We start from the raw sequence: 27,999 nt of genomic DNA, 5'->3' as shown, positions 1-27,999 counted from the left end.
GAAATATCGGACCTGACAGCCGAGCCCAGGAAGCGCACAAACCTCTTCACCCTCGGCCGGCTGCGGCCACTTCTGCGCCTCTGTTCCAGTTCCAGTTCCATCTCTCTCTCCCTCTCTCTCTCAGCGCTGGATGGGAACAGGCAGAGGCAGCGAGTCGCACGGCTACAGGTGGGGCTGTCTGAGCTGCTCATCCCCCTCTCACAGCTCCAGGCTCAGAGAGAACTCGCCAAGTGGGCGAAACGCACACACTCGTGGGAGGCTACCTGAAACGGCCTCATCGAGGAAAAAAAAAAACTAATGACTGTATCTTCTAGAGATCTTTCTAAGAGAAATAAAAGGTAGAGCTCTTTGACTGGGCCCTAAAGGAAACATATTCGGTTAAAAAAAAACAACAAATGAAAACAGAAGTGTGGTTAACTGCCCAGCTGTTTCCCTAGGCTGTGGACTGGCTCTCTCTCACGCCGATTTGTCAGTTTGGATGAGTCGGTCACCGTGGAGATGCAACTGACACGGCTGTGGATAGTGTAATAACCCGCGAAAAACAGGAGCGCGGGGGTCACGCGGCCCTCTGCATCAAACCCAGTGAAAGAGACGCGGGCTACGCGCTGCCAAACTGTGTCCAGAAAAGCCAAGCGCGGCACACGCAACCTAAAGCAATTCGAGCAGCGCTGGCGTTCGGCTGCTCTGGACGAGACAGCGACCATAATCTCCCAGCCCCCTCCGAGACAGACCAGATCGTGTTTGGGGGAGGTTCTTATCAGTAAACGCCACACACAGCCCCCAAACACAGGTACGCAGGCACAAACACAGACACACATACAAACACACGTGCACAGACACACACACACATACACACACGCGCACATGCACAAGCGCACACACACACACACACACACACACACACAGACATCCAGAACTATGGCTATGCTAGAGGCATGTGAATAAGGGGAGACTCCAGGATTCATTATGCCCCCAACCCCCCCCACCCCCAGCCCCACCCCCCATCACCACCTCCAGGCACCCCAGGGCCCTGAGGGGCACCGAGAGCCAGCCCTCACCCAGACACTGCCGGCCCCGTCCTCCCACGCGTGCACTGCCCACCGCAAATCCATCTCGCCACCCTTCGGTCCTGTCGACAGTCAAAGCTGACGCAGCGGGCAGCCCTGGTGGGCGTACGACCATCGGGGGGGAAGGGAAGGCAGGGAGACGATTCCCAAACGAACCAGCCGGGGGGGCCGAGACAGCAGAGCAGAGCAGCCTTACATACGCCCCCCCACAAAGAGCTCGGAACAGCGCCGTCAAAGATTAAAATGAGCGGAAAGCCCGAAGACGGGGAGCGGCTGGGGGGGGGGGTAAATCATTTTCAGACCTGTAACTGTCATTCATAAATCACATAATAGTTTTAGCTGCCCCCCCCCCCCAGTCTCACCCTCCAGCCATCACCATCACCAGAGTCTTATCCAATTATTTGCTGTATCAGTGTCATAGTTGTTTGAATTCTCCATTCTCTTGCAGGGCTCTTATAGGACTCCAGTCTATAAAAGGGCTTTGCTGGGGTTGTTAAGGGGCAGGGGGTCTGTGGGGGGTGGGGGGAGAGTCTACTAGGATTCCCAGAGAGGCTGGCCCTTCAGCACAGCTGTGTGATTTTCCCTGACTCATAGCAGGGGAGTGAGGGGGGGGGGGGACGTCTCACTTTCCACAGTAAATCATAACGGTTCCAAAATCAGGATGAGTCGCTATTTTCGGCACAGTCAAATAATTCAGAGCTCCTTCCTCCCTCCTTTCCACCATCCATCTGCAGTTATTATTATTTAAAAACCAAACAGAATTCATATTTAATACAGAAATGCATGCATTTATTCTGTGTGTGATTCAGAGCGGCACCCATTTTCAGATGGGAACCTGTTCTAGGCACAGTGAGGTAGACTGACATGGATTTGGGGCGGCGGTGGGTTTGGGGGGGGGGGGGTATGGTAAGGGGTAAGACGAGGACAAGACCACACACTGTTAGTTTCACATGAGCGCACCCCCACCCCCACCCCACCAGCGACCTCAAACATTTACCCTAGCAAAACTGCAGCGCTTCACAGATCTCATTTGTGTACCTTGAAACGACAGAAGAAGTCAACAGGCCAGCCCCCAGGTGGCCAAGGTGTGAACCCCGAACAGAAAAACCCACTTAGGCCCCAGTGCACACGCTCCTCTGGGATTGGCCCAGAGCGCACGCTCCTCTGGGATTGGCCCACAGCACTCAACACATCGGTCACTGTGAAGGGGTACGGCACGCTCAAGCACATTTCACAGTTAACATAATTCATCTTACACGGTGTTAAGCCGGTGTCTCTACCCTCCTGCCCGGATAATGGACCCTTTTCTCCCGCTCGGAAATGGCCGCGTCATCAGATACGCTTTGGTGAAAATGGCTTTTTGATGGCCACTGACACACAGGCCCGCTTGATTGAATCAGTCCCGGTAGCCGTCCGACATTAGCAGCCTTCTGCACAGGGGAACAGAAGCGACAACAACAGGAGGAGAAAAGAAAAAAAAAAAAGATTTTTTTATTTTTTAAAGTGGGGGTTTGTGAAGACTCCTCAGACGAGCGCCGCGCTGAGCTGCGTAATGAAATGAGCGGGAAAAGGAACTGAACAGACACCAGCCGAGCGGCTGCCTCAGTCCTCCACAAGGTACGGAGGAAGCCACTCGCCCCCTGAGAGCGAGCGAGGGAGAGAGAGGGAGGTCAGGTGGAGGGGGGTGGGGATGGGGGGGGGGGGAGAGAAGGGCCATTTCTCCAGTTCTGCCTCCTTCGCTCACGGTCAGAGTGATTAGAGGCAGCAGCGGCTCACAGGGAGACGCCGAACGCATCTCACAGCAGAAACCAGCGCTGCTCCAACTCCTCTCGCCAAGCTGAAGCACGGGGAGAGCCTTCCGGAAATATCTCTCTCTCTGTCTCTCATGGTCTCTCTCCATCTCTGTCTTTGTCTTTCTCTCTCTCCCTCTCTGTCTCTCAATCTGTCTCTCATGGTCTCTCTCCATCTCTGTCTTTGTCTTTCTCACTCTCCCTCTCTGTCTCTCTCTCTGTCTCTCAATTTCTGTCTTTGTCCCTCTCTCTCTCCCTCTCTGTCTCTCTCTTTGTCTCTCAATCTGTTTTTGTCTCTCTATCCCTCTCTGTCTCTCTCTATCACTCCCCATCTCTCTCTCTCTCAGAAACCAGAGTCGACAGTCCATTGCCTCCCGCCAACAGGCCTCTATACACACAAAACGCATAACAGTCTGCCTTCCACCAAAACACATCCATAAACGAGCGGAAGCACCACTCAATATCCACACAGCCACCCTACGCGCACCGCACCGCACGAACACAGCAGACAGCGTATCTACGGCAGCGGAGGTGATAAAACGCCTCTCCAGAGCCGCGCCACAACGCACTCGCGCAACATTACTTATCCGCTGCAATATTGCACACTGTGCATCAGCATGCTGAACAGCCCCCTCCGCAACGCAACGAAAATGAAAACAAATACGGTGCGCGGTTTGCGGGGCGGAAATCGCTCCCCGCCACCCGGTCTTTCTCCAGCGAGCTGCCGTCAGTCCTCGCAGGCACGATCGTTACTTACGCCCGCAGAGCAGCAGCAGCAGGGGAAGTAAGGGAAAAGCCCCGCGGGGCAAACCACGCGTTCGGGAACCCCTGCCCCTGTCGCCGCAGGCTCTTACCATCATCCAGGAGGTCATAGTGTCGCTTGCCCGCTGGACATCTGTACACCACGAGTACATTTTTTAAAGCTTTATTCCAACGACCTGAAGTAAACCAGTTTTCTGGCCAGACCTGAGTCAAATTCTTTATTTACTGTATGTTCAGTTACCCAATAGCCAGCAGTAACATTCCTGCACCTCCCTGACCATTAAAAAAATCTAGTCAGGGCAGTATTCTTCAGAACATATCGGTTAGTACCAAGTTAGGCGTAAGTCTCATTCTTATGCTGGACCATTTAATCTTCCAGAGTCAAACATCAAGTCTCACAAGCATACTCGCTAGCCTGGCAATCAATTCATACTGAAACATTGGGGGTGACATGTCTCCCTATCACACCCCAAATCTGAGTATATGAGCTTCATAGAAAACTCTGAGGCAGGCATGAGTGTTTAAAAAAATATCCAGCATCTAAAGGGATAAAGTATATCAAATAGGCTACATAGTCGACCAAGGAGAGGTGGCCTTGTCTTGCATACATTCCACATCATTCAGCCTCCTTTGAAGACTTGGAGGATGTTAGGAGGGGAGTCGTCCAATCTGCAGCGCTCCACAGGTACTAGGGGAGTAGAACGGATAAGAGTTCAAACGAATCGCTCCATCACTCTGGCTTCGTGACGGTAGTTTTCAAACACAGCCGCAAAACTTTATGGAAGCTCATGAATAACTGCGATGACTTCCTGCATTGTTACGCCCTGCGACACCGGGTCTCAGATTCCAGGGTCCATTAATACCAACATTAACTTTGTCTTTAAATACAGTGAGTGCACCTCCACGGCACTAATAGCCGAATGCCATTTCGATAATCGCCCCCACTTTCTACAAAAAAGAAAAGAGCCAACTGTTGCTCCCTTGTTCATGGAAAACACTTTTAATCTCTTGACCCCATTTTTTCTTTAGGTGTTGCAGAAGGATTTTATTGAACTCGTTTTAAATGATGAGATACTTATTACCCAACTTTTCAAATAAAGTAATAAGTACTTTAAGTACTCTCATCAACTGTCATTGTAGATGTAGAAAGTCAGAGCCGAAGGTTTGAATATGCAGCTACATTCCTTGTGCTATTTCATATATTCAATCATGTATTTAACAGAATTTACAGGATGTCAGTTGTGCAGGCTTACATACACCCCAGCAAAAGATACAAAAAAAGACTAAACAGAAGTGCAGAGCACTCCATGCGCAGTCCTCAAAAGTATGAAAAATAGTGATAAGTCATAAAATGACCTAGCAACCTGTTTGCCCAATCAGTAGGAAAACGTGTGAAAGATGCCCCGTCAGTCCCTGGTCCATTATACTGCACACAGCCTGTCTGTCAAGCAAAGAAAGCACTCCTTCAGTAGGGGGAATATTACAACTTCTGGAAGATTGCCTCCTGATATCCATTTCACACTGTGTGGTTATTATTATTGTGCTGCACTCCCTCCCCCCATCCACTCAACCCCCCCCTTTTCCCATTTCCTTTTTTATGAGTCCCCACCCAGACGTGCGTGCCGTGTTAAATCAGAGAACAATTCAGCGCCATCGCTTTAGGTTTTATTATTATTTGTCTTTCCCTCGTGGCAGCGGTAAATGCAAAAATAAGAAATTAAAACAGCGGGGTAACGTGTTACTTCTCTCGCGCTGCTAACCCGTCGCACGCGCAAGCGCTAACGTGGTCCCGATGTTCGCATTTTCACGGACAATCGCACGTGAGTGTCTGTCCCCCCCCCCAGAGTCCTCCGCCCCCCCCCCCCCCCCGCGTGTTTCCAGCAGACGGTGAGCGTTACGCCAAGGTCCTTCGAATGCCAGCTTTCACAGCGCGGTGGCCGCCGCCGCCGCGGGAGACAAACAGCCCCTGAGTTATGCTGACAGGACCGTATCCCTGCCCGCGAGCCCGAGGACTCCTCTCCGTCTCGCCCGGCTCAAGCGGCATTTCGGAAACGAATGATATTTAGGGCCAGATGGAATTTCATTTGAGCGATGAAATTACCCAAGGTTAAAGGCAGAGAAAAACAAATGCAATTAAGGCATTGATTTGCAGACAGAAAACAGTTACGGAGTGATCCATAGAAGGCAATAACCGAAGTCTATAAATAAAAGGAGCCCTTACAGTATCTGCACAGCGGTAAATGATCCATCAAATGGGGAGGAGTTCGTCCTCTCTGACAGCAGGGAAACAACAGAGATTTACTTATTTCCTTAGCTTTCAAAAATAGGTATCAGACAGCCCACATAATTATTAAAAGCACACATAATGCTCTCTTTGATTTCATGATGCAAAATTAGAATCCTAAATCTCATTTAAGCAATTGATCCAATCCTTCCCCGCCCAGTGGTATTAGACTAATGGTATCAGTCAGGTAGTAATTCGATACAGTGGTATTAAGCCAATGATTATGCTTGGGAGGGTGAGGGAGGGTCACACTCCCCTGTGTCACTCATAAAGTAAAATACCAACCCAGAAATCACATCTACCGACCTCAAACACCATTCCCTGCATAATGAAAAATTGTGCTGTGCAAGGCAACGCTTTCTCACTTTATTTTTAACTTAAAAAAATAATAATAACTGTGTTTTTCTCCACTGACTCCATTCCCAATTTTTCACTCCCAACTATATTGGGTGCTGAAGCAAAAAATATAATTGAAGAGTAAAGAAAACTCAGCCACACTCAAAACAACACTCAAAAAAGAATTCTACATTCTTCGTGAAATTTTTTTTTTTTTTTTTTACATTTTATTTTCAAGATGCAGTTGTCTCCCTGCTCATTTCAACTCTAATTTTATGGCCCATAAATTTGTATAAATAACAGTTACACTAAAATGTAAAAATAAGAAATGATGGCAAGCACAAAGACTAATAATATAACCAATTTAGAAATATTATTAAAAAAAGACATGATGGATGAAATGTATATCCATTGATAACTGTAATGAAGTTTATGCATACAGTACCACCATGTCTTAACCAAGACACGACACCATTCACAATTCCCGATCTTTTGTGAGGGTAGAAATGCTTGAGTTATTTGGTTTCTGTGGTACATGAGGGGAATGATATGCAGAACCTCAAAGATTCATTAGTGGGAAAATATGCTCTACAGGAGAGAAGGTGGGACACAGTGGGATTCGCATATGTAATGACTTTCACATAAACAAGGACACCGCGAGACCAATAAAAATAGTTTAAATTATAAACCCAGCATCAGACACCGGGGGAGTGATGCTGGAGGCCTTTCGGCCCTTCGCCCATTTTACTGCAGGAGCTGAGCCGTTGGAATAGGACCCGTTAATTAAAGCACCTGAACACAGAGACCAATGCCAGGCACGAGCCTGACACCTCAAACGAGGAGGACAAATCACTTGGCCGAAGATGACATCCCCGATAAAATTCACTGCAGGGATGGCAATGTTACAGAGCTAATAGGCCTGCGCTATTGCTGGTCAGGGAAAAGATAGTTTCCGTATAAATTAATTTGAAAACCGCTATGGTAAAAATTCAGGGGCAATTAAACTAGAATGGTACAAATCAAGGGGCAATGAAACTAGAACGGCAAATATTCAGGGGCAATGAAACTGGAATGGTACAATTTCAGGGGTAAATGACCGAGCACTTTTCAGCCGGACAGTTGTAATATATGCTTGGTCTGCTTGCGTAGGTCTTTTAAACCGGGGGAGGCTAATTTCACACAGCTGCCCCAGCTAATTTTCCAACTGAGCTCAAGCATATGAATGTCAAGCCCTGAAACATACTGAAGATTCCCATCAAAAGTAGGTGAAAAGGGGATCAAAGGCAATGTAAGGAAAATGAGTGAAGAGTGATCCTTAGACCAGAAAAAGAGTTAATCCCAGACATGAGGGAATGGGAATGGGAAATAATCCAGAAAACTCTTTGGGAGAATACAGGGCACAGCAAAAATGTTAAAAAGTAAACCTGACTATATAAATAACCACTGAGTGTTCCATGATGGACTGTAAACCTGCACATACAGCCTTCCACTACAGGGATTTAAACTTACTAACTATTTTACAGATAGAGGAAACGGCAACAACATGATCAAGAAAATAACCACGGTAACAAAGTCAATGGAAGGAGTCAAGCTCGATTTGCAACAGGACACAGAAAAATCGCTAGTGTTAAATGAACTCTCAAGCGTTTAAATGAATACTACAGGGACAAAATATACTCTATTAATAGAGATAAAATGACTCTATCAGAGTTTATTTGACTGAACATGTTGTTGTGTGAGACATGTTCACTCAGCACAACTGTTGACTCCAACAGTATATATATATACACTCACCGGCCACTTCATTTGGTACAACTGTTCAGCTGCTCGTTAACGCAAATATCTAATCAGCCAATCACGTGGTAGCAACTCAATGCATTTAGGCATGTGGACATGGTCAATCTGCTGAATTTGAAACCAAGCATCAGAATGGGGAAGAAAGGTGATTTAAGTGACTTTGAACGTGGCATGGTTGTTGGTGCCAGATGGGCTGGTTTGAGTATTTCAGAAACTGCTGACCTACTGGGATTTTCATGCACAACCATCTCTAGGGTTTACAGAGAATGGTCCAAAAGAGAGAAAATATCCAGTGAGCGGCAGTTCTCAGGGCGAAAATGCCTTGTTGATGGCAGAGGTCAGAGGAGAATGGCCAGACTGGTTTGAGCTGATAGAAAAGCAACAGTAACTCAAATAACCACTCATTACAACCGAGGTATGCAGAAGAGCATCTCTGAACACACAACACGCCAAAACCTTGAAGCAGATGGGCTACAGCAGCAGAAGACCACACCCGGTACTAGCAAGTACCTAATGACGTGGCCGGTGAGTGTATATATGTATAGTTTCATTTGAAAGACATATTTATTCATTGAACACACCACTCTGTACAGCACATTGATTTGTATGAGTATTCCATCAACAGGGTGTAAAAGCATCCATATTTCCAATGCATGAGATACAATCGTAGCATTTCATTTACATTCTAAATTTATCCACACAGCCCTACAGCCCCATTGGGAATGTGGTCTATCACAGTGATGTCAGTATTTCAGAATAAAAATATCCAGTTCCATTGGTTGATATGACCTATGCTAGGATAACATGGGAGTTAGCCTAATGTAGCTGAAGATCAGAGGATGTTCACACAGAAATAATATGACTAGATTCCTTTAAAAAGAAGTCAAGTCACAGTATTTCTTTTGGAGCATTCTCTGAAGTTTCCATAGAATAGCCCAGCCTGTTACACAATGTTAGCAATCATTTCATCATCTCATTCTACTTTGAAGAACATCAGCGTCAATTCAGAGCATAATCTATGAGTCTGACTACTGTTTGTTAATAATTTAACAAGGACCACTGCAAATCGGATAGGCCTACCTACTGACTGCAAGTCACTCAGTATCATACTGACACACATCAAATTGCATCTGCCAATCTGTAGTACACCCTGGAACCAAGAGGACCAAGTATTTCACAAGTTCACAATCTGTATTAAACTTTAAAAAGACTTTTTCAGTCTTTTTCAGTTTGTTACAATGTCTAATACTTACTGGAGGAACTCAGTAAAGTTCTGATATTTGACGTTCCACTAATCTTTTGTAAAGAAACCTAAGCCGGGAAACATCCATGTCAGTCAAGGCAAAGTGTTAGGTCTATATTCTAAAAATGTAGCCTATGTTGTTCATTTATTTAATTATTTTTCACCCATGAACTGTGAGACAGGACTTTTAGCTAGAGCTAATTTAATTTTAATGATTAGGCCTATATTGACATGACCTTCATTAAAATGTATTTTTAAAACTGAAGTTAATCAAGATGTTATATTTTAATCACTCTATTAACTTAATCACAATGAATATTTTTATTAGAAAGTCCCATTTTTTTATAGCTGTAATAAAAATGATTATTCAGAATATGTTACACGCATAGAGACTGACTGTAATTTATTCTTTAGGCATTTGGTGAAAAAGCTTTTAAATACAAATCAGACAAAAGCATTTCTTTATGCCTTCAGAGACAATGTAACAGAACGGGCTAGCAGTGGCATTATATTCACATGCGAGATGAATTAAAAAAAAAAAGTTATTTAATATATTTCTGGTGAAACAGACACTTTGGCCTGCCAAACTGTAATCCTGATTGCAGTTTCAGGCCAATTCATTTGCATGGGGCTCTTTACCGTTGAGTGAAATCAGACAATCCGATGGTACAGCGCTTTTAAAGTTTAATGCATGACAAAATGAGATGGATTGCTCAGTCAAATGAGTCCTGTCAAATGTACTCATTCAGCATATCATGTCAAATATAACTCATTTACTTCTCTCATCTCAAGAAGGGACAAGTTCCCTAATGAAGTTTTTTTTTTTTTTTTTTTTTTTTTTTTTTTAATAAACTTTTTTTTCCCTCCCATTTTAATCATTTACCCATCAGCCTACTGACTGTCTGTGTCTCTCGCCCACAACCCTCCAGCCACCGCAGCAGACTGTGAGCTCCGATGTCTGGCCAACAGCTTCATCCTGGGCCCATCTGGGGAGCTGTTCGGCTGGTTGTTCAATTAAAAGATGCTTAAAGTCTTCTCCCCCCCTGGCTGGCTTCAAATCATCAACGCGCTCCATCTTACTTTCCACTACCCCAACCGCCGCTTCCTGATATAATAAAAACAGAAGGTAAGGGATTCGCTAAATTCCCTCAAACTCCGCCCGTCTATTTTTTCAGCCATTAGTCAGTTTTTTTTTTTTTGTTTTTTTTTTCCTTCAGTTTTCATCTAAATCTTTCCCACCTGGCCCGACGCCCTGTAATCTATTATCAGCCGGGCCACGCTCGACAGGCCGCCGCGTAAAAAAAAACCTCGCCGCCGCCGCCATCGCCCCGGAAACCTGCGCGAAACCCGGCGGTATTCCCCCTGGCCCTCGCCGCCGAGATGAGTAATGGCGCTTCTTAGCGCAGAACACCCACAAGCGGCTCGCTCCGCATTCCGATGCCGGCGTTTCGTCTCGCACACATATTCCAGTCCTCCCTCGGGACTGCGCCTGGCACGCCCGCCCGCCCGCCCGCCCGCCCCCCCTCCCCCTCATCGGCACGCATCGCTGCCGTGTACCTGTCCGACGCCGCAGACCGCTCCGTCATACTTAGTGTCATTCCTCGGTCACCTTCGCACAACTTGCACAGGCCACTTCCTGCAGACGCTGCCCTGCGGCTGCAGCTAACCTTCTCCAAACAAACCCGTGGGACACAGCAACATTAGAACTGACCTACAATTTCCCAAACTTCACAGACTGCACATATTATTATTATTATTATTATTACTATTATTGAACTTTGTTTAACCAAGCAGGTCAATGGGGAATTCAATACTCACTTACATTGACAGCCTGGGAATGCACATTGCATTGAGAATTTAAGGAATTGTGCAGCCAATCAGATGCAGAGGGGGGACGGATTAGTTAAGAAGGATGTACAGAGCCAGTTTAGTTCACCGAGACAACTTACAGAAGGTTAGCTGGCATAACAGCCCCAAATGTGCATGAATAATACATGCAAACATTCAAAACCTCAACAATGTAAGATGCCAAGAGACACACTGAGCAAAGAAGCTCTCCGGTTTGGGGGTGGGGGGGGGGCTCCAGTTCTGATCTAACTGATGACAGTACAGCCCGTACTTTATCAGGAACAGTCCGTGAGGTCGAGCAGCCTTTCCCGCAGGCTCAGAAATATCCGGAGAGGAAAGTGGAGAGGTCGAGAGCCAGCGTTGTGTCAGACGCCAGAGATTCACCAGCTCAAAGTGACGGGCAGGAGCAGGGACAGGAGGGAGGGGTGAGAGGGAGATAAGGCCTCATGCAGAGCCACACTTTCAGTCCGTGTGTTTCTGCGATTCTTCCACAGCTCAGAAAACACGCATACTGGAACCTTGTGATTGCACACAAACAGGCACTGCAATAACCTAGTTTCAAAATGGCCAAGGTCAAACTTAATACTCATGACTTCGACTGGGAAAAGATATCCTAAATCTATGACTGTACAAATGCAATTGTGATACTGTAGGTAACTGACGTAGCGGAACTGGCCACGCAAAATAACTACACTTCCCAACGTAAACCAGCTGAAATATTTCAAATGCTTATTTGATCCAGGTATGGTCATTACCCGTGGCCCCCAGATCATGGCTTGTTGACAGACTGCTTCTGACTGGAAATAGCTGGATGCGAACACACCGGAGAAGCAGCACAGTTCGCTGACTTCAGACGTGCTGTTCCAACTGCACAGATGGCGGCTGTCCCCTTGTGAAGAGCGCTGCATCTTTCATTCCTTCCATGTTATTACTTCCAGACCACACCTCAAATTTTTAAGTTTAAGGCAAATCTTTCTGAAAACATACGGTACGTGCAGGAAGACGAATGCGTCTGTTAACGCTCAGCGCAATGCGCTTCTGTTCAATTGCAGAGCCCCACAGTCAAGCGGCAGTGCTCAGGCACAAAAGGAAGTGACTGAAGAAAACGAAAAAGGTAACCGCACAAAGAAGTGTTCTTCACGCCAATTCATTTTTGCCCCCCCGCGTCACACAGCTTGCAATTAATTTTGATTCACAAATTTTGTCCACCCACCACCGTGAAAGGAACCAGGTACTTGTGCCACTCTCTGAGAGGAAAGGGGAGGAGACGTGCGGTTTCCCTGCCGAGTCCCAATCCCGCGTGAGGCTCTGAGCAGCACCCATAGCAGAAATCAAAGACAGGCACCGTGGTGTTCCGTGACTGCAAATAATTAGAAGCCTCAAAAAGTCAGCCGTCCCGGAGAACAGGAACCCACCCCCTCCCTCACCTGCATATCCATGGAACATGAGCCAACAAACCTCTCTGGACTTGGGAGAGGTGAGCTAAGGGTCTAATGACTTCTGAATCCTCATGCAGTGAGCCAAGGACATACATCTCATTAATTTTGGGGGTGAAAACAAACAGGACATTTTCTTTTTTACTAACAACAAATTGTTTGTATTGGGAGGTACATGATAATATTGGGGGGGGACCATTTGATGTTCTCCCAAAGTTGGGGAGGATGTGTCCCCACTGACTCACCCCTGGGATCTACGTCCATGCACTCAGCTAATATTTTAAAGGGTTTGTTTCTGGCTTTCCAAGTTGCAGTGGAATACAGACACGGCCTTTATTACATCAGAACATTCATTCCTAACATTAATTTCACTGCGCCATCAAGTCTGTTTACAGGGCCCGAGAAAGGAAGGCGGAGGGAAGAACAAATTGCCTTCATGTTACTGAGAGCACTCCTTCCAGTCAGCATGAAGCAGGACGTGTCCTCACAAATTAAATTACCCCCCCTCCCCCCACCCCCCACCCCCAACCCCTAGCATATAAAACCTATAGCATTTAAAACAATGAGCTATATTTAAAAACAATGGCAACATTTAACTGTGTTCTTTAGTAAATTGATTTTTTTAAATATCGTCCAAGGACTGAATTCCTTTTTCAGCGCGTCCCTCAACCTTTGTCTACTCAAAAGCCGAGGGAGAGTTGCTATAGCGATGGCCATTGTAAGAGAGCTTCTGTCAGAAGATCGTTCACCACTGAACACATCTCTCTCTCTCTCTAGCTTGCTCCTTTTCCCTCTATCTCTCATATACGCACACGCGCACACGCACACACACACACACACACACACGCACGCGCACACACACACAGGCACAGCCCAGGCGTTTGATCAAAACAGCTCAACAGCTCTATCTTATTCAAAGCAGCTTCTGCCAAAAAAAATTGCGAAAGATAACCATCTTCCCCTCGCACGCCTGTCTACAGCAAGCTGACAGACAGAGTGCATATCATAGGGCTTAGTTTTACTGTGAGGGATGCGTGTGTGTGTGTGTGTGTGTGTGTGTGTGTGTGTGTGCGCGCCCGGGGGGAGGCGGGGGCGGCAGGGGGTGGTTTGTAAAGCATCTTTGTCAGGAATCAATGAGAATGCGAGGCCTGCTGTCACTGTCATTAGGTCCTTTCATCTGTGGATGAGCGCAGCACATCCACCACTTAATGCAGACGATTACCCCGAGCTCAGCAGAGGACAAAGCCATTAGTCCCCCTTTCCCCTTTCCCAAATCACACCTAAACCATTCTGGCCCAAATCTACCGTAAAAACCAGACCCACAGCTCCATATATGGTCAAGAAGGACATGACAAAAAAAACGGCAACCCCCCCCCCTCCCCCGCCCCCAAACCTTATGTAATTGTACATTCTGCAAAAACAGGCTTCAAACAATTATGAATCAGTACGGTGGGTAGCCGATGCAATCCTCAAAATATCAGTGCCAAAAAAAAAAAAGGAGAGAGAGAGATTTGCTGTTTCTGTTTGCTATAATGGCCGGAGAGGCAACACACTCAGGAGCAACACTGCCTTTCCCTGACAGCCCCGTAACATGAGTGTCGTCGTCATCGCAAAAGCCGTTCTTCAGGAACTGGCTCTGCACTACAGCCGGGCTGTAGTAATGGTTAGCGGGACACACCTCTGATACACAGAAGGTGGAGGCCTACATCACTGTTAACATGGTGCAGTGTAATCAGCCATGTAAAGGGCCAGTGCAATTACAGTGACAGAGAGACGCAACAGAGGCACAGGCTTCAGTTTTCTACACAGACGGCATAAACTGAACACGGCCTCGAAATGGAGCACATTTTCATTAAAATTCACACGGGGTGGAAGGAAAAAATAAAGTCACAAGGCCCATTAAAACGTAGCCTAAACATTACTGAGAGTCATTGGTGTCTTTAAATCGCCAATTTACGCAGGAGTAAAAGTCGATGTTTGCACTTTGCAATTTTGCTTTTTCCCCGGGATGATCTATGTTTCATAAATGCAGAGTGTTTCCAAGAAACGCTCCTCAGCAGATCTAGCAGCCTTTTCATTCCCCGTGGTAAATTAGCGAGAAGAGAAAACGCTATCAGGGAAAGATGCGTGCTCTTTAATGAGCTTAAAAATCTGGACACACAGAAAGCATCTTAATAAGCGATTTGCACAGACAGTCTTAATGACCAGCCTTTGCTCTGTGCCACAGTGCCTGTTTGGCCTGCGCTTCTGTGCTTACACACTGTCTGTGTGAGGTCACCACTCACCACACTGAGCTCCCATTGGCCTGCGCTCCTGTGCTTAACACACTGTCTGTGTGAGGTCACCACGCTGAGCGCCAGTTCTGAACCATCTGGGAGTTATGAAGACCTCCTGTTTCACAAAGTGCCTGTGGAACGGAACAGAACATGTCCCTGCTATGAGCAACTGGCCGAGTTCAGAGATTGTATGTGTTAATGTGTGTGTGTGTGTGTGTGTGTGTGTGTGTTTATGTGTGTGTGTGTGTGTGTGTGTGTATTTGTGTGTGTGTGTGTTTGTGTTTGTGTGTGTGTTTATGCGTGTGTGTGTGTGTGTGTGTGTGTATGCGTGTGTTTGTGTGTGTGTGTTTGTGTATGTGTGTGTGTGTTTATGTGCGTGTGTATGTGTGTGTATTCGTGTATGTGTGTGTTTGTGTTTGTGTGTGTATGTGTGTTGTGTGTTGTGTGTGTGTGTGTGTGTTGTGTGTTTGTGTGTGTGTGTGTGTGTGTGTGTGTGTGTGTGAGAGAGAGAGAGAGAGAGACAGACAGACACAGATGGTACACGTGTAAGATGTGTGCGAGAGAAAGTGTGTGTCTACGCGAGTGATGTGTTGATGTGTGTGGCAGCTTTGACAGAAAGCCACCTAGTGCGTGGAAGTTCTCAGTTAGCTGCCAACAGAATTCCTACATAAGGTGTTCTTTCCTGCTGAGCTGTGAAGGCAAACTCGGATGCAATTCACTGTCTCCCTATCACCCTGAAGACATGCCCAGGCAAAGCTCTTCTGGTGGGTCCAACATTGCACTTCTACCTCCATGAGCTGGCTCACTAAAATGCAAACTCTTTCTGACTGACACCTCCACGGACACCCCCACCCCCCTCTCCCTACCTACCTACCATTACCCCTTTCATCATGATCACTGACCCAGAACTTCAAAATCTTTCCATTAACGCCACGACGACAGCCGCAGTACAGTTTCCTTCTTTCAAGGGCCGATATACTCACATGTTCTCTTTGGAAAGTAATCTTCTCAATTTGACATTAATTGGAAGGCACAATCCTACAGAACAGGCCTTGTGACAGTTTTCCACAAAGAAGAGACACAGCCCCTGGAGCAGTACATGCTCCGACTCACTGTAGAGGGACAACACTGCAATCTCCTCTTTGCTCTGTGTTGCCAGCGTACCTGATTCTGAGTCCACGCAAACAACCACGTTGCTCCTTTTTTCGACAACCAAAACACCTGCTCTTTTCCTCTTTCCTATCCCTCTATCATTATCCTTTTGAGCTGGAAGTCACAGGGAAATGGACTTCATGAGAACGAGGTCATCGCAAAAAGGATGAATCGGGTGGCGCGAGATCGCACAGCCCCGGGCTTCTGGTTCATTTCCACGCGGACAAAAGGACAGGAAACGGACCGCGCAGGAGGGTTCACAGCACAGCGTCCAATTAAACAGGTCCTGAGGCTCGCCGACCGCCAAACGGGCTGAGGCCGGGCGGTTGGTTACCTCACAGCTGCCTCAGAATCCCTTCCAGAGACAAGCCCATCGTTTCCACTCCTTCCAGCTCAGCGGCTGGTGTTTGATCAAGGCAGGTTCGCTTGTGATCTCAAACACCTGTCACATCGCCAGAAGGGGAAAGCAAGGAGAGGCGCTGGTCAAAAGAAGGCCTAGCTGATCCCTAGCCCCTCAGCCTCCTTGAACTACCCCCCGAAATCCAGACAGATTGTTCAAGGACTTAAAATGGATCAGGGTTCCTTGCGCTCACAATTTCAGCAACTCTCAACAATTTCAGCAGCGCTTTCAACAACGGCTCGATGCCACGAACCTCCACAGAGTCCGCCATTTCTTTCATCTGGCTGATTCACACTCGTACAATCAGCAGCAACACTTCTGCATTACCTTGACTAAATGAATAAAATAGGAATACTAAGTGTATGGCACAGAGTGGTGATGTACATGAAAACAAAACCGCACCACAATACCGCATTGCTTATTTAACTTAAACGATAGCCTTGTTCAGAGTGCATTACTCTTCACGTAGATTAAAAAGTAATATTTCTGCTTGCACATCACCATATCCAGCTCACATAAAACCATCTATGCATCACAATTTGCTGAGGATATTTTAAGCATGAACAATTTTATACAGTCACAAGAGCAGCTTTCGTGACATCTGGTAAAGGCTACATTGTTTTCCTTAATGACGTCAATGTCCTGAACGTCTGCAGAGTAAATAGAATCGAAGAAACACTCATCTGAGAAGCATCTACCAGCAAAGTGCAACCAAGGTTGAAATTGTGGACATCTTCTCGATCGCTCATTTGAGCACTGACCTCTAAAATCTGACAAAAACGTGCCAGTAAATCTAAGCATCTCAGGATTGCGTTTTCATTCATCACTGAACCCTAAATATATTTGCCTCAAAGGGCTTTTATTTGCCTTTAGAGAAGCATAAACCCTAGGGAAGCCATATCCACTCTACTGTTTCACAGGTCAATAACGGCATGTGCATGCATCACCTGGTCCGAGGTCCATTACCGGGACGGTGATTGGTGGAAGCGGCTTAGGCCCGCCCCTCCTTCCCCCAGATTTGACCCCGGACGGGAACGCGTGCGAGCAGATCTAGAGAGAGAGCACGCAGGTCCAAAGCAGAGTCTTCCGCTGCGGGCTCGCCGTGGAGGGCGGAGCGGGGGCGAATCCCACAGGCCCCGCGGCCTGCCTCTCTCTTTAATCCAGTCCGTTGGAGACCTGTCCATTGGCATGGGCCGCTAAGCTGCGCCAATGAATTATTCAGGCTTTCCTGTGAAGCTGCAAAAGGGCGTTCTTGGGAAATATAATCCCTCAGCCAGAACCCTTCGCTGATGCGAGCGCCGCTGGACTCTGCCCGTGCCACACCTGGTCAGCGTCAAGGATTTATGTGGACGGATCGGCCTCCATCATGGCGTTGGGATGAGCGCTATCTGTCCCAGAGCACGTAGCATCACCGGCGTTCTGAACGCTTTCCTTTAAATCAATACAGCGGCTACAGGTAGGAGAGGCCTGAAGAGGGGCGCTGTCGCCATACGCGCGTGAATTAAGGCACGAACGCAGTTGAACGAGGGCTGAAATGTCCTTGCGTTGGTGCAACAGCACCGTGCGGCGGCAGTAGTCGATGCCAAACAAACGTGGTGGCAAAGTGGTGGCACTGACTCCACAGCCAGCCTCGTGACCTGGTGCTATCATTTCCATTTGATAGCGCATAAATGCCACTCAGGACATTAGCATGTATGACAAGAGGAAGGACGGGGATTTGCAGAGTCAATTCAGAGCATCTGAATGCGAGAGCACGTCAAACGGAAAGGCAATATTTGCATCTGTAGCCATATTTGCTCGACTCCACGGCCATGCATGCTATATTTGCAAATATCAGCCTGTTCAATGAAAATTGATTTGAGAATTCAAATACAAGTGCTTTTCTTTGCTTTTCATGTACGCTACACTGGTCGCATTTTAAACAAGAAGAGAGTATTTCAAACATTACTGAGCTTGTGATGACACATGTAAGGTAAGCATATTAACCAGGGCAAGGTTAAAAGATTTGAAATCAATTACATATACATGTGCGTGTGTGTGTGTGTGTGTGTGTGTGTGACTCAAACATTACAGGCACAACTGCAAACATGCAACAAACAAGTTTCCGTAGTGAGCAGTTTTCAGCTCAAGCATTGATTACGGAGTTGCAACAAATAAACTGCCATCTCATTTAGCCCAAACCATGCCTACTCGTAAATAAAATTAAAAACAATAAGCACCAATTAACAGGTCTGAATTAATTAATGAATCACTGCAATCAGATAGAAAGCAGGCCTTGTGGATGCTGGGCTTAGATGGAGCGTGAAAATGATTTAATTTGGTTTCCCACTGTGTGTGAAGAATGAAAAAAAAGACCCACCAAATCTGACACAGGCATCCGCACACAGTAAAATGCCCAGGATTAATCCAACAGCGTTAATTCCAAATGTTACCCGTTAAGAGTTATATCAACACTGTTAAGAGTTGAATTAACACCGGACGTTTTGCTGTGTACAAATGCAGATCCTAAAGCAGCCGGGGGCGGCGAGGCAGGAACCTGAGCAGAGGGTTTGGCAGTGACCCAGCAGGGACACAGAGGGACGCATTTAACGGCACGGAAACGCGCCGCGGCGACACGCGAGAGAGCCGCCGCTGCCGCGCACCCTGCTCACTGAAATTTAAACGAGGAACAGGGCGCTCGAAAGCCTCGTTTCGTTTGTCAGGAGCGGGACGCAAAGACGGACGTCTAACTCCACAGCACGTAGTCTACCGCAAGTTGCACTCCTTTGCTATAATGTGACTCACTGCTCGCCGAGACAGAGAGAAACACTGAATTCGGCTCTAAAAATAAACACCACCAGAGATAATTAACATTTCTTTACAAACTGTGCACCATAAATACTGTTACTAATGCAAGCAGGGCACCAGAGAAAACCAGAGTGATTGTTTTTTAAAAACCACTTGCTTGAGGAACCTGGTTTGCTGTTCGTATGCCAGCATCCTAGACCCTACCCGAAGCTTTAGAAAGCAAAACCCCAACATGGACAGAGGGATTCGGTCAATACTCTCAAGGGCTTTTTCCCCACTCCTGCCCATTGCATCCTCTTTGCATTTTCAAAGGTCAAAGTCAGCCCAGCATTAAAAGGTCAGGCCTGAGCGATAATAGCACAGCTGAATCATTTAGCCCTGCCTGTGCAAACGGCTTCCAGGCCTCCAATCACAACCTGATTGAACGTGCAGACATGAAGGTTGTGAAACACACAGTCCCGTACAGGGACTACAAAAATCAGGGCTTAACCCCATTTTGAAACGGGCAGGAACGTACTCTCAGAAGGTGGAAATGACATTACAGAAGCTTATCGTTTCTCACAGGACTGCTGGATTCGTCCAAATAACCGCTTGAACCCATGATGTCTACTGTTTCCATAGGAACAACAAGAGTGAGAATGCGGCAAGTAGCCTAATGCTGATGTCCACGAAGATCACAAGCAGCCTTATTGCTATCGCTATTTTTATGCCGCCCAATTGCATAAACATCCATGCCCAAAGCAACCTGAATTTAATGAGGACTAAAATGTATAACAAAATATAGAACAAAACTGATTAAACCGTTTCTGTTATTAATAACAATCTTGTTAAAAACATGGCTGAACAGTAACTGCTTTGGGGGAAAAAATGATCAATAATTATTGGATATTATAAAGATTAATATAAAGGACTATTGGGTATCTGATCCCCAATAGTCCTGACACATGGCTTAACTGGGTTTTGATTTTCTGAATAAGGGGTTTACACATTGGCTAGATCATATCTGGAATACTTGAGTTTTCTGAATAAGATAGGAATAATGAAATGCATGCAAACGTGGTCACTGTTTAATGTGTGGATGTGCTGAATCCTGATCAGGCTACTGCCGGCCACAGGGTGGCCCGTGATTGGTCAAAGCGTTGCCCTGAGGGAGAAGGTTCAGTCGGTGGGACGTGGTTGTCACTAGACGGCCACCCCAGAAAGGACAGAAGTCCCGCCCTGTTAAAAATGTGTGTCGTGCTAATCCTACCATGACAACCACTCAAGGGAACATTGTGGCCAATAGGGTTCTTGTGCCCATCATGTTTAGTCTTTCTAGGGGGGCCTTCTAGTGACAACCGTGGGACGTCAGCTTCTCATCACGCGCCATTAAACCCCCGCTGATCCATGGGACATGTGGTCCATTTGTGCCAACTGTGCACAAAGCGTAGTCCTCCCACGCAAGGACTGCACAGCTCAGCTGGCAGCTAGTGGTGGAGCCTGGCTGCACCCTCCTGAATTGGCAGAAGGGACTGCAGTGATGAGAAAAGCTTATCAATACGGATACAACTGAGCATTCTAAATGGGGGGAAAAAAGATTTATCTGGATAAAAATGGCTTTCAAAATAAACAGGAAAAAGGGTTACAACAAGGCTGAAAAAAGTACGTGCACTGAAAGCATTAAGTGCATGAGGAATAACATTAGACAGAAATATGAAATGCATGAGCACTGTTCGAGTGGTATGTATTCCTGATATGTTACTCCTTTTCTGCCTCTGAAATAATCACATAAAGCTGCAACAGTTCTCCTCCAGGCTGTGATTTGCTTGACTTCCTTTATGCTTATACATAAATTATGAGAGTGTTGGTGAGAGTCTCCATCTTACAGAATCTCTGTGTACAAGCAGTCACTTCCCAGGTTTCAAGGAAACATGACCGGCCTTCAAACATCTAAATGGATAAAAGCGTCTGCCAAATAAATTAAATGTAAATGTAATGTAATCTATGCGTTTTATCTTGAGTACATGCGTTCAAGTTCGATATTATTTTCAGATATGTACAGACATTCAACACTCCAAGGATTACTGAACAGACCAAGATAATCTGGGTACAAATGTTAATTTTGAGAAATTACAGGATTTAAAAAAATCTAGAATAGCAATAATTTCATCACATATAACCAAATTAAAGCCGGTCCAGGGTGTGTTCCTGCCTCGTGCCTGGTGCACGCTGGGATGGGCTCCAGCACCCCCCTCGACCCTGCCCAGGAGAAGCGGGTATAGATGATGGATGGATGGATCAACGGACGGACAACCGGGGTAAAAGGTTTCCTGCAGAAACGCCCAAACTGAGGACTGGCTTGGCTCTGATGTATTCTTCAGAGCCTAACAAACTCTGACAACAAACAGAATTCTTTTAACTTAGTCTATTAAGATATGTGCTGACACGTGGAGTCTCCCAAAAGTTATTCAGAAAACTTCTCAAGGTAAGGTTGTGGGGAGTAATTTCCCTTAGCTCAGAGGAAAAAAATATACTTTCATTGTGTCGGCATAACTGTACAATCTCAAAAACGGCAATGGCCCGCATCCTGCACACCGAACTTCCATCCCAAATGAATTACAGGCTGCAGATTGAAAGAGCGCTGTGCCTGCCTTAAAAAGGAGTTCGCCTCTCTCTCTCTATCTCACGGTCACGGACGGCCACCATCCACGCAGGACCCGATAAGAGAGCCTTCTACTGGAAATGAACGTTGCGTGTCCTACATTCTGCTGCACACACACAATGTAGCGACACGCGTCGGTAATGGAGGGGGGATGGTGGAACGCACACCTAAAAGCAGCGAATAAAAGCGCACGGAATTAATTACGGCACGGCGCCGACCTTTTCCGTTCAATAAATCACAGAGCCGAGAGGGGGAAGCAGCCGGCGTCGGTCAGGTGGGTGCGGGAAGCCGAGGTTTGATAAACGATCTCCTCCCAGGATCTGGAGCTGCATCGACCAGGACGGCACACGAGGAGCACTTTCCTTTTTTTTCCTTTTTTTTTTTTTAGACAGCAAACTGGATTCTGCCCGAGAACGTCTGCCTCCCAACACGGGGGGCTATTTAACGATACTCCCCCTTTTTGGCCTGTCAAACATATCAACCGCCAACAGCAAAACTTTCCCCAAGACACTCAATTAAGCTGCAGCCAGCACATCACACAGTAACACAGCCATAATGCAGCTTTGTGGGTGGGCGGGTGGTTGAGGGAGGGGGTGGTGGGGGGGGGGGGGGGGAGTTGGGACTCCTAAAGGCTTTTAGGGATGCAACAGCACAAAAGCAAAAGCAGCTGGGCCTTTCAACTGGAGCATTCAACGGCCACAGGGGCTTTTTATTTCATTTCATTATATCTTCAGTCTTTAAAGAGTAAGGAAAGAGGTTCAATTTAGCAAATCAGAAAACCAATTCATTGAATTAATGAGTGGCTCGAGCAGAATGGCAACCAGAAACCCTTCAGTCTCCGGGCAGAGCTGCAGCTCCAGTGTCCAAATATACACTCTGCCCTTCTCCCATGCACAGCTCAGGCAAGAGCCATGCATACAAATGTGAATTCATATCAAATTAATATGTCGCCAGAAATGAGACTTAATCATGCGTGTAATGCAGAACAGCAAATGAGCAAACACTGGCCACATAATCTGTCAATAAACATAGAGGGAATGACAGTAAATGTGCTTCCATCATCACTGTGGGACAGCTACTCTTAGTAGAGTGACATTATTTTCCAGCAGCTCTCCATCATATACACCCCCATGTAATCTGATCTGTGTGCAGTTTACCACCTCAGACATGCAAAGGCCTTTTTTCCTTTTCATTGCCTTAGCAGCTAAACAATGTCAAAATCCAACAATGGAAGAAAGAACATGCAAAAAAAAATATTAAATAAAATAAAATCCATTAAATCGTTGTTCCGCCCTCTTCAGTTATAAAAAATACTTCCATACACTGAAATTATAGTTTTGGTAAAAATTGGACTGCAAAAATTGGTTACCAAAAAAGTTTATCAAAGATTTGCAGATGCTTAAATTATAAACCACTTGCACGTTTCACAAGATGAAAAGCAACCGACTCCGTTGATGTCTTGACTAGATCTTATTCTGACACGGCAGATACATATTAAACGAAGTGGATCGCGCAATCAAGATGGCTTAAATATTAATGTCCGTTTGCAGGCTAATGGGCCACAGTGAACAAAGACGGGGAGGCCATTACAGAGTAAAAGGCCGCTAAACACAGTGGCCATTAAGACGGATTAAATGGAAGCCACGACGACAGCCTGACCTGCTGTCAATTACAGTTCCTGCCGAACCCTCCGACTACAAACCGCATTCACTTGTGAAAACAGCAGCAGACACTCCTTGTTTTCTCTTCATCACTGGAGATGGCGCATCTTTTCTGACACAATGCAAATTTAACTATAACCGTAAGCTGCTGCCTAATTTAAATAGATGTCTCGCCATTATCAGCGTTTTGCTGATAAAGAACGAGTTTTCACAACAAAATGGGGAAACCAGTCAGCCCCTTGGAAATCATTAGAGACAGCTACGTCTACAATGATTTAATTTTTTATCTTATCGTTCTGGTGTAGGCCTATAACTGAGACTGCGGCAATATTTTCTGTTTAAAAAAAGACTAGACTCAATACCACCCACTGTGCACAAGCAATGCACACAAGACTAGAGACCCAAATACATTTGTTGCAACAGGCTACAGGATGACAGTGAGATACAAGTGTTAAAAAAATAAATAAAAAAACCCCTTCATTGAATACTCAGTCCGGGAGCTCAAAGTGCCAATGATTCTAGGTGTGTGGCCTCCTTCTGGGCAGGCTACATTCCTCCGATGGCCTGATGTAGCTTTATTCCCCCACCCCCCGCTGGAAACATGGGAATAACCTGGGGGCTCTCAAATGAGCCATCAAAGAAACCAACTCAGTCCTACCATCTCATCTTCTGCCTTTGTGTCCCATTAACCTAAGGGACACGTTACAGTCTGGGAAAAAGTTTCACTGCAGTTACAAAGCGCACCGCCTCAATCACAGGGTGTATCTGTCCCTGTCCTTTCAAATAATTAACCGGTTTTATTTACTTGTTGTTTCGTTTCCCAATCCACAGCACTAAAAAAACTCACTGGATAAAAGGGCAGTTGGCACTGCATGTTAAATAATCCACCAAAATGTGTCTGGGCAGATGAGCTAAGCATTAATAAGCTGACATCTGTTAGCAAATTCTGAATCATCACTACCAGAGTGGACGCGGATTGGTGTCCAGGATGAGGAGGTTAACAGAAAACTGCTGTTCTCTCTCTTCCTTCTCCTTTTCCCTGAGCACAACCCTGAGGACAATGGGAAAGACCAGTAATCCAGTGGCTCCTGAATGCACAGACCTCTATTAGAATGAACATGGTTAACCAACATGCAAACCAGTTAAAATATACTGTGATGATTCAGTAAAATGACATTATTGATATGTAATCAAATTATTATCAGATATTAAGATTGACAGCCAGGTACCATGTGGCCCATCGATGTTGGAGATCATTACATCACACAAGGCAAGCCACATTAAAGTTATTTTACACATTATTTATTTATCAGTTCATTTGCTGACTTATTTTTGTGTAAGTCATCCCTAGGTTGTAGGCGGCATGGTGGTGCATTGCCTAGTCCTGTTTCCTCACAGCAAGAAGATCCCGGGCTTGAATCCCTGGGTTCAGGACCTTTCTACGTGTAGTCTGCATGTTCTCGCCATGTCCTCGTGGGATAATAATGAATAATAATTCTCTGGTTTCCTCCCACAGTCCAAAGACATACAGGTTAGGCTAATTCGAGAGTCTAAATTGGCCGTAGGTATGTGTATGTGATTAAATGGTGTGTGTGCCCTGCGATGGATTTGCGGCTTGTCCAGGTCGTATTCCTGTCTCTCCTGTATTCCTTAGTATTTCAGTCTCTCGCCCAATGCATGCTGGGATAGGTGCCAGCACTCCCCATGAACCTGACTTGGAATAAGTGGGTCAGATAATGGATAGATCCCTCAGTTGCCCCATTTTCCATTAAAACAAAGAAAAATTAAAGATTTTCATGTTTGTTCCCAATAGGCCTAGTTACAATCTGAACACACCACTTTTTCTCCTGAGGATTTAAACCAAACATGACGTTCCCCATACCATGAGAAACCTCACAGACCACAAGTCAGCCAAAGGCAAAGCCAAAGTTTTACTTTGTTTTAATGAGTGCTTGCAAATACAGCTTTAATATTAAAATATGACACAAGCATTTTGACCATGATATTCAAAATGGAAACTGGAATTAAAGGGGCTGTATAGGCAACATTTTGTTTTAAAAATTTTGAAAGAGGTTAGTACACTGGCAGGAATATCTTTGACTTGTATATCTGTTCTCCACTAAGCTAGCTTCTCTCTACTAATTAAAGTAAGTGATTTTGAAAAATGCAGAACTGAAATCATAGATTTATAAAGTAGCTTGCTGTCTTAAAACAATTTCAATAAATAACTAATTGTAACTAGAACAAAGGAGAGTCAAACACACTGGCCAATGCAGACGGACTGTGAACGACACGGGGGGGGGGGGGGGGGTGGCAAAGCAAAAGACCTGAATTACAAAATTTCTTGTTTTCTGTTGATCATATTTCACGCAGTACACCCACCCACCCTCTTCGCCAAGGAGAGTTTGGTGTCAGCACCACAACCCACTCTGTCATGGGAATTATTTCATCACTCCCGAGCCAGAAATGTGTACTTCGAGACAGATTTTTTTAATATTCACCACGCTGAAACAAACTGCCACAAGCTCATGGCACTGTCAGGATTTTAAAGAAGATCAAAGGATGCACCACAATGGTGCTTTTTAAGAATCTTAAAGCTGCTATTAAAAAACATTGTCATCTAAAGTGGAATAAATCTTTGAATACAAACGGGGAAAGGTAACGTTTCCCATTTTGACAAAAGAAAACGTCATTCTGCATCAACTTACATTCCTTGATCAAGGAAACTCCCTTGTTGAACACGTTTAATTTCAGGTGCCGTTACCAATGGTCTCAGTGTACCAGCAAAACCTGACAGTAGCCAGATCGTCAAGCAGTTTCTCCAACAGACAGTAGGCTATTTTCCGATTCAGACAATCAACTTGATGCCACACGTCAGTGTGCTTAGACTCTTATAGTAGTTATTCCGTGAGCAATAATAAAAACATACGGTTACATACTAAATCGCAACTAGTTAAAAAAATACCTTTCAATAACCCCGGTGGGAGCCTTGTGACATATCCTTTCGCATTTAAATACAATGCAAACATTATTTTCTAGTAATGCGTCGTACAACGCAGTAGCCGAAACAAAACAACCGCACCAGGAATATAACTCCGTTAGTTAAGGTCGAAGAAAATGAACCAAGACAAAAACAAACTCCAAGTACCGGCAGCGTATATTTATTTCCGAATGGATTTGGGATGCAGTTACCCATAGTAGCAAGCTGGGACAGGACTTGACATCATTTAATATTTTAACACTTCTTTGTCCTTTCACATACTGCCGAAATTCTAGAACATCCAGCCGAACACTAAATATTATGTTCGTTTCTAAAAACTCAGGATACTGAATTCATTTGAGAGACCTCTGATTATCAAATCCTCATCCTCCAATTAAATGCTGTCTGATACATAACAGGGCACTTGTAAAGTAAAAATCCAAATATCTTACCTTTTTCTTGTCCGCCTGGGATCGGGTACGGAGTGTTGTTTTAGAGAGCCATCAACGGAACTTGTTTGCCTGGCATAAAATCCCCCTCGTATGTGACAAGCAAATAAATGGAAAGTCGCTCAGACACAAATGAACATTTCAAACGGCGGCACAGCGCTCGGGTCGGCTGAGCGCCGCGAAGGCAGAGAAATCTCGCTGACACTGACGCTGACATCAGAGAGACGTTTTTAAGGTGGTTCGCATTGTCCTTTCAATGGATTCGGTTTTCATTCGGCTTGCTGCTCACTCGTGTACACATATCTCAATGAAAGGTCTGGGTTTGCTAGAACAATGATGGAAAATGGAAATGACGTCACATTGATGGGGCTAATTCATAAACACAAACAAAACAGTTATTTAAACAATTTTTTAAGACCAGCTTTCACTATTCTGCAATTGTTGCACATTTCATTATCATTCAATGACAGGAAGGCACGCTATCATTTCTAACACACGCTTAGACTACAACCGAAAGAAATAGGCCAGCTCATTTGAGGACGTTCACGTACAATTATTTTAGCTACAGTATAACCAGGCAACCATTAAATATTTAAATATAACAATAGGACTCTCTTAAATATTTTGGCGGCAAACTTTCAACGTGAAATGACATTAATCATCATCAGTAAATGTGTAAGATCTGTACATACACATCGGACCGGCGCAGGCCTATGAAACGAATAAAAATATGTACTTCCCAAATGAAATGTAAATTTGGTGGGTAGAAAAAACTGGCATATACGTTAATAAGTTTAAGTGAGCTTCTGAACAAGTTCACTTCTCAATAATACCAATCTCTGGTCCGGGGAAGCAAGAATGGGTCACTACCCAGGCCTGTACTTGCTGGTTTCTGACGAGCCTCAGGTGATTGTCGTTAAGCATTTAATTTAACAAGTGGCCATGCTGAAAGTTAAAAGCTTTTCGAAAGCAATTACTTTTCAGTGTTGGTCATAGTTAAAATGGCCCCACCTTCAGGCCATCAGCCACAAACAGTAATTCTACATTTAAATCAGGACATTATCAAAGCTGTACACTGCACCATTGTGCT

General features: G+C 45.5%; 1 protein-coding gene across 3 annotated transcripts in view; it reads right to left on the bottom strand.

Moving 5' to 3' along the window:
* Positions 1-27,929, bottom strand: part of drp2 (dystrophin related protein 2) — an 88,984-nt gene extending 61,055 nt beyond the window's left edge. The window contains exons 1-3 of one of the 3 annotated variants that reach the window (XM_064329312.1): positions 27,602-27,927; positions 26,913-27,234; positions 2,106-2,497 (exon numbers count right to left, since the gene is read on the bottom strand). The gene's annotated coding sequence lies outside the window, so the exon portion shown is untranslated. Of the gene's footprint in view, positions 1-2,105; positions 2,498-26,912; positions 27,235-27,601 lie in introns of all 3 variants that reach the window. The other 2 variants (XM_064329313.1, XM_064329311.1) reach the window with 2 other exon arrangements.
* Positions 27,930-27,999: the final 70 nt, after the last annotated feature.

Source organism: Anguilla rostrata, chromosome 3 (assembly GCF_018555375.3).
Source record: "Anguilla rostrata isolate EN2019 chromosome 3, ASM1855537v3, whole genome shotgun sequence".
Classification (NCBI taxonomy): Eukaryota; Metazoa; Chordata; class Actinopteri; order Anguilliformes; family Anguillidae; genus Anguilla; species Anguilla rostrata.
Note: the sequence above shows the minus strand (reverse complement) of the source record. Positions and strands in the feature narration are given on the sequence as shown.